The following is a 10,000-nucleotide window of genomic DNA, read 5'->3' on the forward strand; positions in this document are numbered from 1 at the left end:
TTGTTAAACAGTTACTAAAAAAAAAAAATAAAAAAAACTTTAAATTAACTGTACCTACAAGTTTAATTATTTCTCCATTTAATAATTAATATTAATTTTTAAGTGGTATATCAATTAAATTTACGTTTTCTCTACATAAGAACCGTACGTAATCGTACTTCAAGGAATATACTTGATAAGAAAGAATTATCGAAATCGGTTCAGCCGTTCACACGTGATGCCGTGACAACGCGAAACGGGTCTCATTTTTATATTGTACGTACCTACCTACCTACCTACCTACCTACCTACATAATATATAGATTTTTAGATTATTCTTCTGTATAATCTAAACCAATTAAAGTTAAACACCTACGAAACGGCTCGACCGATTCTCATGAAATGTTGTGTGCATATCGGGTTGGTAGATCTGACAATCATAATATTGTATCTACACTAATATTATAAAGAGGAAAACTTTGTTTGTTAATGAATAGGCTCATCATCAAAACTACTGGACCGATTGTGATGAAATTTGGCACAGACAATCTTTAGACGCTGAGAAAGAACATAGGCTACTTTTTTTTATTGCGAAATAATATGTACCACGGGCGAAGCCCTAGTTTGTAAATAAAATAAAATAAATCATACCCGCAAATGACCAACGTAAATAATAATTATTGTTGAACGTATAATTCGAAATTCGAATTTCAAAATTACAACTTTAGGTTTTTTTTTTTTTCTCACTGCTGTTGTTCAAAATTGAAACTGTAGTCTGTATACTCCGTACTTTTTTTCCGTTTCTGTATAAAACCGGTCCAGATCGCGCCACACGGCGTTACGGCCGTCGGTTCGTAATGCGAGCTAGCACTTTTGGTTAACGGCCAATACCGTGGAGCGTAAGCGTCCCCTCCACACAGTGGGCGGTGAACATGCGGTGAATCATTTAGATGTTTACATTTGGCATTTTTTTTTTTAAATCACATAAGGCTGAGGTAAAATAACAGTACAGACTACAGTCGAATTGGGAATCATCAAGGAGGATTTTATTTAATATTTTAATTAAAGATATGAAACCTTATTTGTGTTAAACTTTTTTATTTTTTTTAATTGACACCAATAAATCAAACTGACGATGTCTGTCGAAATAAATACGATATTGATTCAAAGATAGTACATGAAATTGCATTGCGTTGTTATATTAATATAATAAAATGGTTGTGAGTGAAAAAAATTATGTAACATTTATAAAAATATCGAGCTAAATCATAATGGTATATAATTTATTATGAATTCGTTTTTAGGATAACCACAAAAATGTGCATGTGCACACACAAATTAAAAACCGTCTCCAAAACCGAGAAAATTGAACGGCTATATAATGCTGCCTGCATTGAAAGGTATCTGGGGGCACGGCAGTGCCCCCGCCAAGTCGAGCAAAAAAAAAGCGGCACGGCCGTACCATCCTTTTCTCGAAGCAATTCGGGCCTTTTTCGACCCCCTATAATTCGGTTGTGGATAAAGCAAGAAACCTGAATCTTCAGTAACTAATCCGGCATTGTATAAACACGGAATATTTAAAATTTCAGTCAATTTGAACCAGTAGTTTAAGAATGACAACTTGTTAAAGTTTCTAAATTTTGTCACTCACTGACTCACCGATCATCAAAAGTCCAAGGCACTTCTAGCAGACTTAGAAGCTTCATATTTGGAATACATATAGAGTTTAGTGTCTTAATCATGGGAAAACTTAAATATTTTGTAATTTCGGTCCAGTTTTCCAAATACACCAACTGCATCAATAACTTTGTAATCCTATATAAATATATGGGATTACAAAGTTATTTATGCAGTTGGTGGTTGGTGGTGGTTATAAATTTAATAGGTGTAGATAGGTACCTACCATATGAGGCAAGGGAGGGGGTATAGGGTGGGTAAGGGTGTGTTTAGCCCATGAAACTGAACAACATTATTACTTGTAAAATGGTCGACGTAATGAAAAACACATGATTGGACATGTCTTGAAGTACGAAAATCTAATAAAACAATATATTATAATTTAAATCTGTTATACAGGGTGTCCCAAAAAGTAGTGATGAATGGAAGTTGGGAGGTAGAGGACCTAGAGAGCTATCCGAATCACCCCCATGTATGTTATGTGATTTTTCGTATTTTCGGAGTTATGACGTTTTTTTCAATTTTTCTGCTATCGCCGAGTACGATGATATTTTCACTCATGGTGACGTGAATTATTGCGCTAGATGCTTGATTTTTTTTGTGTGCTAAGCTGAAAGATAGGTCAATTCAGTATGGTAACATTTATTATCGTTAGATCTTCGAATGGAATAAAAAAAAGAGTTAAATGCCAAGAAAGATAAAATTACCCAGTATGTTCAAAACTTCAAGGGCCCCTAAAAAAATAAAATCACATAAAAAAAGTTTTCCATTTGGCTTTTAAAAACTTGCTCTATCTATCAGGTAGCTATCCTAAAAATTTAATTTTATTATTCAGAAGGCTTCAATCGAAAAATTGAAATCTAATGTGGTAAGTGCAAAAATTTTATTAACATGATGATCATTAAAACCAATAAATAGGTGTTTAATTACCAGAAATTTTTAAAATAACCCCTCTGTTGCTCAATGCAAGTGCGACATCACCTTAAAAAGTTGTCTTTTAAACGTCTGAATGCCCTTTTATCATTTTTAATGGTTTCTTCTGCTACTATGAATTTCGGGGTTATTTCGTCCAAATTGTGGCCTTCTTTCAAGTAGCCGAGGTCTTTTTAGTATCCCCATTGAAACAATTCAATGGGGTTTAGGTCGAGGGACCGTGGAGGCAAGGATTTAAGGCAGGCGTCACCGGTGCATGCGCAGGCTGCAACGACCAATCCATCTTTCAGGGTATCTTTGCCCTTTAGCCTAGCCTCCATGGTCCCCGGACATAAACCCTATTAATTTTTTTCCGTGGGGATACTACATAGACGAGAGACTGCCACAATTTGGACGAAATAACCCCGAAATTCATAGTAGCAGAAGAAACCATTAAAAATGATAAAAGGGCATTCAGACATTTAAAAGACAACTTTTTACGGTGATGTCGCACTTGCACTGAGCAACAGCGGGGTTATTTTAAAAATTTCTGGTAATTAAACACCTTGTTATTGGTTTTAATTTGTTTGTATTAATCATCATGTTAATTCAATTTTTTCACTTACCTCATTTAGATTTCAATTTTTCGATTGAAGCCTTCTGAATAATAAAATGAAATTTTCAGGGTAGCTACCTGTTAGATAGAGCAAGTTTTTAAAAGCCAAACGGAAAACTTTTTTTATGTGATTTTATTTTTTTACGGGCCCTTGAAGTGGTGAACATACTGGGTAATTTTATCTTTCTTCTTGGCTTCTTGGCATTTAATTATTTTTTTATTCCATTAAAAGATCTAACGATAGTAAATGTTACCATACTGAACTGGCCTATCTTTCAGCTTAGCACAAAAAAAAATCAAGCATATTCCGCAATAATTGACGTCACCATGAGTGAAAATATCATCGTACTTGGCGATAGCAGAAAAATTGAAAAAAACGTCATAACTCCGAAAATACGAAAAATCGCATAACATATATGGGGGTGATTCGGATAGCCCTCTAGGTCCTCTACCTCCCAACTTCCGTTCATCACTACTTTTTGGGACACCCTGTATATAAATTGTTGGCGCGACTAGCCTCCTTACAGACAGACTGGCCTCTATTTTACTCTATGACTGACAAGCAAAATATACGCCAAAATGACAGAACAATGAAATGTGAATGCCTTCGAGCGAGCGGCAGCCGCACGCATACGTGCGAGCGCCCTCATGCTGTTCGGATGTGCCTCGAAACCTAACCTATAAGTTTGCGATTTTCAATGGTATCAAAAAGAAAGGCTCTACAAAAAGAAGTGAGATCCCATCAAAAACATCCTGTAAAAAACCCAAGTCTCGCAGCTCAGTCTTTCTACCGTCAAAAGTTGTGAGATCCATGTAATACCAAGTCGGTTAATCTATTTAGTGTCTACTTGAAGGACCTTCTGTCTTAAGTTATTACATAAGTTATTATCATGCCAATATTAAAAATATTTAACGTTTTAAACAAATAGATCGACTTGGACATCGCATGAAAACAAAATGAATATTACAATATTATATTAGATTCTTTAGTCTCTCGCGCCTCACGCGATTGAAACTCTCGTTCCTGTTGGTCGCTGGCCCGTCGTGCTGTGTAGTGTGATACTTACATACTAATAATCAAATCAAGCGATGTCCAAGTCAATCTATTTGTTTAAAACGTTAAATATTTTTAATATTGGCATGATAATAACTTATGTAATAACTTAAGACAGAAGGTCCTTCAAGTAGACACTAAATAGATTAACCGACTTGGTATTACATGGATCTCACAACTTTTGACGGTAGAAAGACTGAGCTGCGAGACTTGGGTTTTTTACAGGATGTTTTTGATGGGATGGTTATTTATCCATCAATTATTTGTTGTTATTATTATACTAGCTGTGCCCGCGACTTCGTCCGCGTGGAATAGTGACTGCATATAGTAGTTACTACTTATACTTAACACACAATAACTATTGAGTAAACACGTCTTGAAACACGTACTATCATATACAACTAAATTATAAGTAGGTACTTACAGATTATTATGGAACAGTTAAGAAATAAAATAAATAATAACACAAAAGAACTGTTAGTAAAATTTATTACTAAACTGAGCTATAAAACTTAGGTACAGAAGAGTTCAAAATTTCCAGGATGTGGTTATTCTCCCGCTCCCATATCCTTCTACTTTCACAGACTTTCAACTTTTCCCTTTCACCCCTAGTAAATGGCAGAACCGATTTTGATCTTAACCATGTCTAATCATACCTATATATTATGTACATGTATCCTTTCGTTTGCTACTCCATTTGGATTATTTATCCCCACTATCACCCCTAAGGTGCCCTATATGTAATAAACAGATTAACCGATTTTGATAAAACATGACTTATTGTAATTCACACGTCATTTGATATGCCGCTTGATATATTATATATATATACTAGCGGTCCGCCCCGGCTTCGCTCGTGGTACATATGAAAAATAGATGTTATAAATAGAAAATTTACCTAGAAGTAACCATAATGCTATTTGTGCAGGTTTTAGACTTATGAGCAAAAATCTAAATAAAGGTCCTTTGACCCCCCTACTACCCGCTCAGCATAACCCCCCCCCCCCCCCCACGCTTGGGGACTTTCGATATGATCATCTGGACATGTCAAGGAATAATTTTAGCGTATAATTTACGTAATAAAGTAATTCATGTATAGAATGCCTTAGCAAATGTCCGTGTTGAATAAAATTAATTTCTAAATCGGTGTTTTCTTAATACGGTTAATGTTGAAAGATGAGTCTTCCTACATATTACATTTACAATATACATAGTACACAACATTTACTATTCATAAGCTAGTATTTTATAAACTAAGTTTTTCGTCTTAATAAGCCGTTCAAGTTTGTATGTTGTATTGTTTATAGCATTTTCCTACTATTACACCCACTATTTAAATAGCTTGCTTCATATATTTTGTAAGTCATTTTTTACCCAAAAAATAAGAAATAAAATACCGCCGTAATACGATACGAATTATCCTAATACGGTGGTATAACTCCGAAATAGGAAAAATACTGGGCATGTTTATTCTGCGGTATGTGTTCTTAATTAGAAATCCTGTTAAATATGAAAACGGTTGAGTACAAAATGTTTGTTTCTTAGAAGGGGTAAAAATAGGAAGGTGTATTTTAATTTAGCCGAATTTTTTCGAATTTTAAATTTTCGAATTTTCTGAGAAAAGAGAAACGAAACAGCTAATATTATGATTAAAAATTTCGTGGCCAGAAATAATTTAGATTTAAAAGGCTAACCTAACCTAACCTAACCTAACCTAACCTAACCTTACCTAACCTAACCTAACCTAAACACAAACCTAACTATTAAATCGTCACACAGAAACCTAACTATTATTACATTGAGGTTCAAATTTATGTCTATCAAAAATGAACGCCCTCTTTTGTTGTTGTTGTTGTTGTTGAATAGCCGAATTTTTTCGAATTTTAAAATTTTCGAATTTTCTGAGAAAAGAGAAACGAAATGTAGCTAATATTATGATTATAAATTTCGTGGCCAGAAATAATTTAGTTTTAAAAAGCTAACCTAACCTAACCTAACCTACACACAAACCTAACTATTATTACATTGAGGTTCAAATTTATGTCTATCAAAAATTAACGCCCTCTTTTGTCGTTGTTGTTGTTGTTGTTGTTGTTGTTTATAATTTATTTAATATGGACCACGAAATTTATAATCATGAATTATTTTTGACGACTGCACGCCGTAACTGCACGCGTACAAAGTTTTTTGACTTGACCTTGAAAACACGAGGCGTTAGTCGCGCGCGGCGTATGTATGTATGTATGTATGTATGTATGTATGTACATATGCCGTGCGTGATACGTGAAAAATTAAACAAGCAGAAACACCATTGCCGGGATGCGAGACAATCGGTGCGCGAGGCTAGCGAAGACGGGGGGCGATGCGCGTGCGCAGCAGCGAGAGATTGTACGTATGTGTATGTATCATTATTTCGTCGCTGTTGTACCGCGTCGCCCGTGTGTGCTCTGCGCTCTCCTCGTTGCCGCAGTTCGCGTGTCGGTGTGGCGTTGATGTGGGGTTGGGGTTGGTGTTTGGTGGTGAGTCTGACAGAATTGTAGAGTAGTGTTAGTTCTATAAAATAATAAAAGACCAAAGATGATATATTATAAAAGCGTGTGTTGTGCAAACGGCGCGATACAGTTTTTAATCTTTAGTATTTTATGGAACAACAAAAACTCTTCAAATCAGAAGATCAGTGTTCAGTAGTGTGGTAGTAGTAGTAGTAGTAGAAGAAGAAGTAGTAGTAGCTGTAGTAACATTGCGTCTGCCGACGGTTTGATAGATTGTCAGTTTCGTAGATTGTATTTTATATGTGTAGTGTAATAAATATTACGCATCTTGATACACTCTCGGAGCGCAGACCGTGAAAAATATACTACGACTATTGAACGGCAGTATGAAAATTTTTAATGCTCACATCGCACACGTTTGTGATGTACCAATGGGCTTTTATCAGATGTTTATACGTGTGTGTGTGAAACACACGTATATTCCAAAACTTGGTCGCAATTTTCGATCCTTCCACTCTCCGTGCGTAGATTGATCGTTTGCGTCATAAAAGTTGACCGATATTAAAATTTTTCCTTCGCTTGATGCGAATGGGAATTGTTGAGGGGTGTCTCGTTAAGATGATACTTTCAACGGTTAAACTGACTGTGTTCAGATTTATCCACGTGTGCGCGCCCGTGTGTGTGTGTGAATAGTGTGCGTGTGACGGTCGCCGCCGTCACATATCATGTTATTTAAACACGCCTCGCGCACATAATATAATTATATAGAGAAGCAAACGTCGCGGCGGCATCGTCGTGTTACGTTTGAGGCTCTAGCGGAAGCTTTAGTTAGCTCCCTGGTTGATCCTGCCAGTAGTTATATGCTTGTCTCAAAGATTAAGCCATGCATGTCTCAGTGCAAGCCGTATTAAGGCGATACCGCGAATGGCTCAATATATCAGTTTTGGTTCCTTAGATCTTACTCAGTTACTTGGATAACTGTGGTAATTCTAGAGCTAATACATGCAATCAGAACTCTGACCAGTGATGGAATGAGTGCTTTTATTAGATCAAAACCAATCGACGGAGGGCCTGGCGTCTGAAGTCGTTAATTTTGATGAATCTGGATAACTTTTGCCGATCGCATGGTCCAGTACCGGCGACGCATCTTTCAAATGTCTGCCTTATCAACTTTCGATGGTAGTTTCTGCGACTACCATGGTTGTCACGGGTAACGGGGAATCAGGGTTCGATTCCGGAGAGGGAGCCTGAGAAACGGCTACCACATCCAAGGAAGGCAGCAGGCGCGCAAATTACCCACTCCCGGCACGGGGAGGTAGTGACGAAAAATAACGATACGGGACTCTTACGAGGCCTCGTAATCGGAATGAGTACACTTTAAATATTTTAACGAGGAACAATTGGAGGGCAAGTCTGGTGCCAGCAGCCGCGGTAATTCCAGCTCCAATAGCGTATACTAAAATTGTTGCGGTTAAAAAGCTCGTAGTTGCATTTGTGCGCCGCGCTGTCGGTGCACCGCATCCGCGGTGATACTGACACGTTTGCGGAGCATATCGTCGGTGAGCCGGTCGTTAAAAGCCGGTTCAATATCAAAATCCTATCGCGGTGCTCTTCAGTGAGTGTCGAGGTGGGCCGACAATTTTACTTTGAACAAATTAGAGTGCTCAAAGCGGGCTCAAAATGCCGCTTGAATATTTCGTGCATGGAATAATAGAATATGATCTCGGTTCTATTTTGTTGGTTTTCAGAACTCCGAGGTAATGATTAATAGGGATAACTGGGGGCATTCGTATTGCGACGTTAGAGGTGAAATTCTTGGATCGTCGCAAGACGAACATCAGCGAAAGCATTTGCCAAAGGTGTTTTCATCAATCAAGAACGAAAGTTAGAGGTTCGAAGGCGATTAGATACCGCCCTAGTTCTAACCGTAAATATGTCATCTAGCGATCCGCCGACGTTACTACAATGGCTCGGCGGGCAGCTTCCGGGAAACCAAAGATTTTGGACTCCGGGGGGAGTATGGTTGCAAAGCTGAAACTTAAAGGAATTGACGGAAGGGCACCACCAGGAGTGGAGCCTGCGGCTTAATTTGACTCAACACGGGAAATCTCACCAGGCCCGGACACCGGAAGGATTGACAGATTAATAGCTCTTTCTTGATTCGGTGGGTGGTGGTGCATGGCCGTTCTTAGTTGGTGGAGCGATTTGTCTGGTTAATTCCGGTAACGAACGAGACTCTAGCCTGCTAAATAGGCGTCGTCATTTAGGTGTGCGCGGCTCTCGGGTCGCGCAACTCACTGGCGGCGTATTAAAATTCTTCTTAGAGGGACCGGCGGCTTTGAGCCGCACGAGATTGAGCAATAACAGGTCTGTGATGCCCTTAGATGTCCTGGGCCGCACGCGCGCTACACTGAAGGAATCAACATGTTCTCCCTGGCCTAGAGGCCCGGGCAACCCGTTGAAACTCCTTCGTGCTGGGGATTGGGGTTTGCAATTATCCCCCATAAACGAGGAATTCCTAGTAAGCGCGAGTCATAAGCTCGCGTTGATTACGTCCCTGCCCTTTGTACACACCGCCCGTCGCTACTACCGATTGAATGATTTAGTGAGGTCTTCGGACCGACACGCGGTGGCTTCACGGCCGTCGGCGTTGCTGGGAAGTTGACCAAACTTGATCATTTAGAGGAAGTAAAAGTCGTAACAAGGTTTCCGTAGGGGAACCTGCGGAAGGATCATTAACGTAACGACGCACTGCGCACTCTCGCACTACTCGCATACGCGCCTCGTGTGTGTTTGTGTATTAGTACGAACGAGTGTCGTGGGACGCGTGAATGTGACTGCATCCGTTAAAAAAAAAAACGAATACCTCTAACATGTCAGTGTATGACGTGTTAGAGTGATTCGCGAAAGCGCCGCGGTACATATTTTAACCTATGTACACGCACGCAAACGTTACATAAAAGAACGCGCACAACACTTTGATTATGAAACGAAAACATTATTATAATAAACTATTACCCTGAACGGTGGATCACTTGGCTCGCGGGTCGATGAAGAACGCAGTTAACTGCGCGTCATAGTGTGAACTGCAGGACACATTTGAACATCGACATTTCGAACGCACATTGCGGTCCGTGGAGAAATATCCAGGACCACTCCTGTCTGAGGGCCGGCTGTATAAAAACAACAATCCACACTGTTCACACGCGTGTTTTCACGCGTGTGTGAGCATGTGACGGTTTAGCGAGCGCATTGCGTGCACGCTATCCG

The 10,000-nt window shown here is 38.9% G+C and overlaps 2 non-coding genes across 2 annotated transcripts; both read left to right on the forward strand.

Annotated features, from left to right (window-relative positions):
• The first annotated feature begins 7,563 nt into the window (after positions 1-7,563).
• LOC149474807 (small subunit ribosomal RNA) lies at positions 7,564-9,468 on the forward strand. Its single transcript, XR_016318272.1, has one exon. It is a non-coding gene; the product is annotated as a small subunit ribosomal RNA (ribosomal RNA).
• A 277-nt stretch (positions 9,469-9,745) lies between these two features.
• On the forward strand, positions 9,746-9,902 carry LOC149474808 (5.8S ribosomal RNA). Its single transcript, XR_016318254.1, has one exon. It is a non-coding gene; the product is annotated as a 5.8S ribosomal RNA (ribosomal RNA).
• Positions 9,903-10,000: the final 98 nt, after the last annotated feature.

The sequence above is a fragment of the Colias philodice genome, unplaced genomic scaffold, assembly GCF_061535455.1.
Source record: "Colias philodice isolate Cphi_HAF_F1 unplaced genomic scaffold, ilColPhil1 Martin Lab GWU primary ptg000018l_1:14663442-14930425, whole genome shotgun sequence".
Taxonomy (NCBI): domain Eukaryota; kingdom Metazoa; phylum Arthropoda; class Insecta; order Lepidoptera; family Pieridae; genus Colias; species Colias philodice.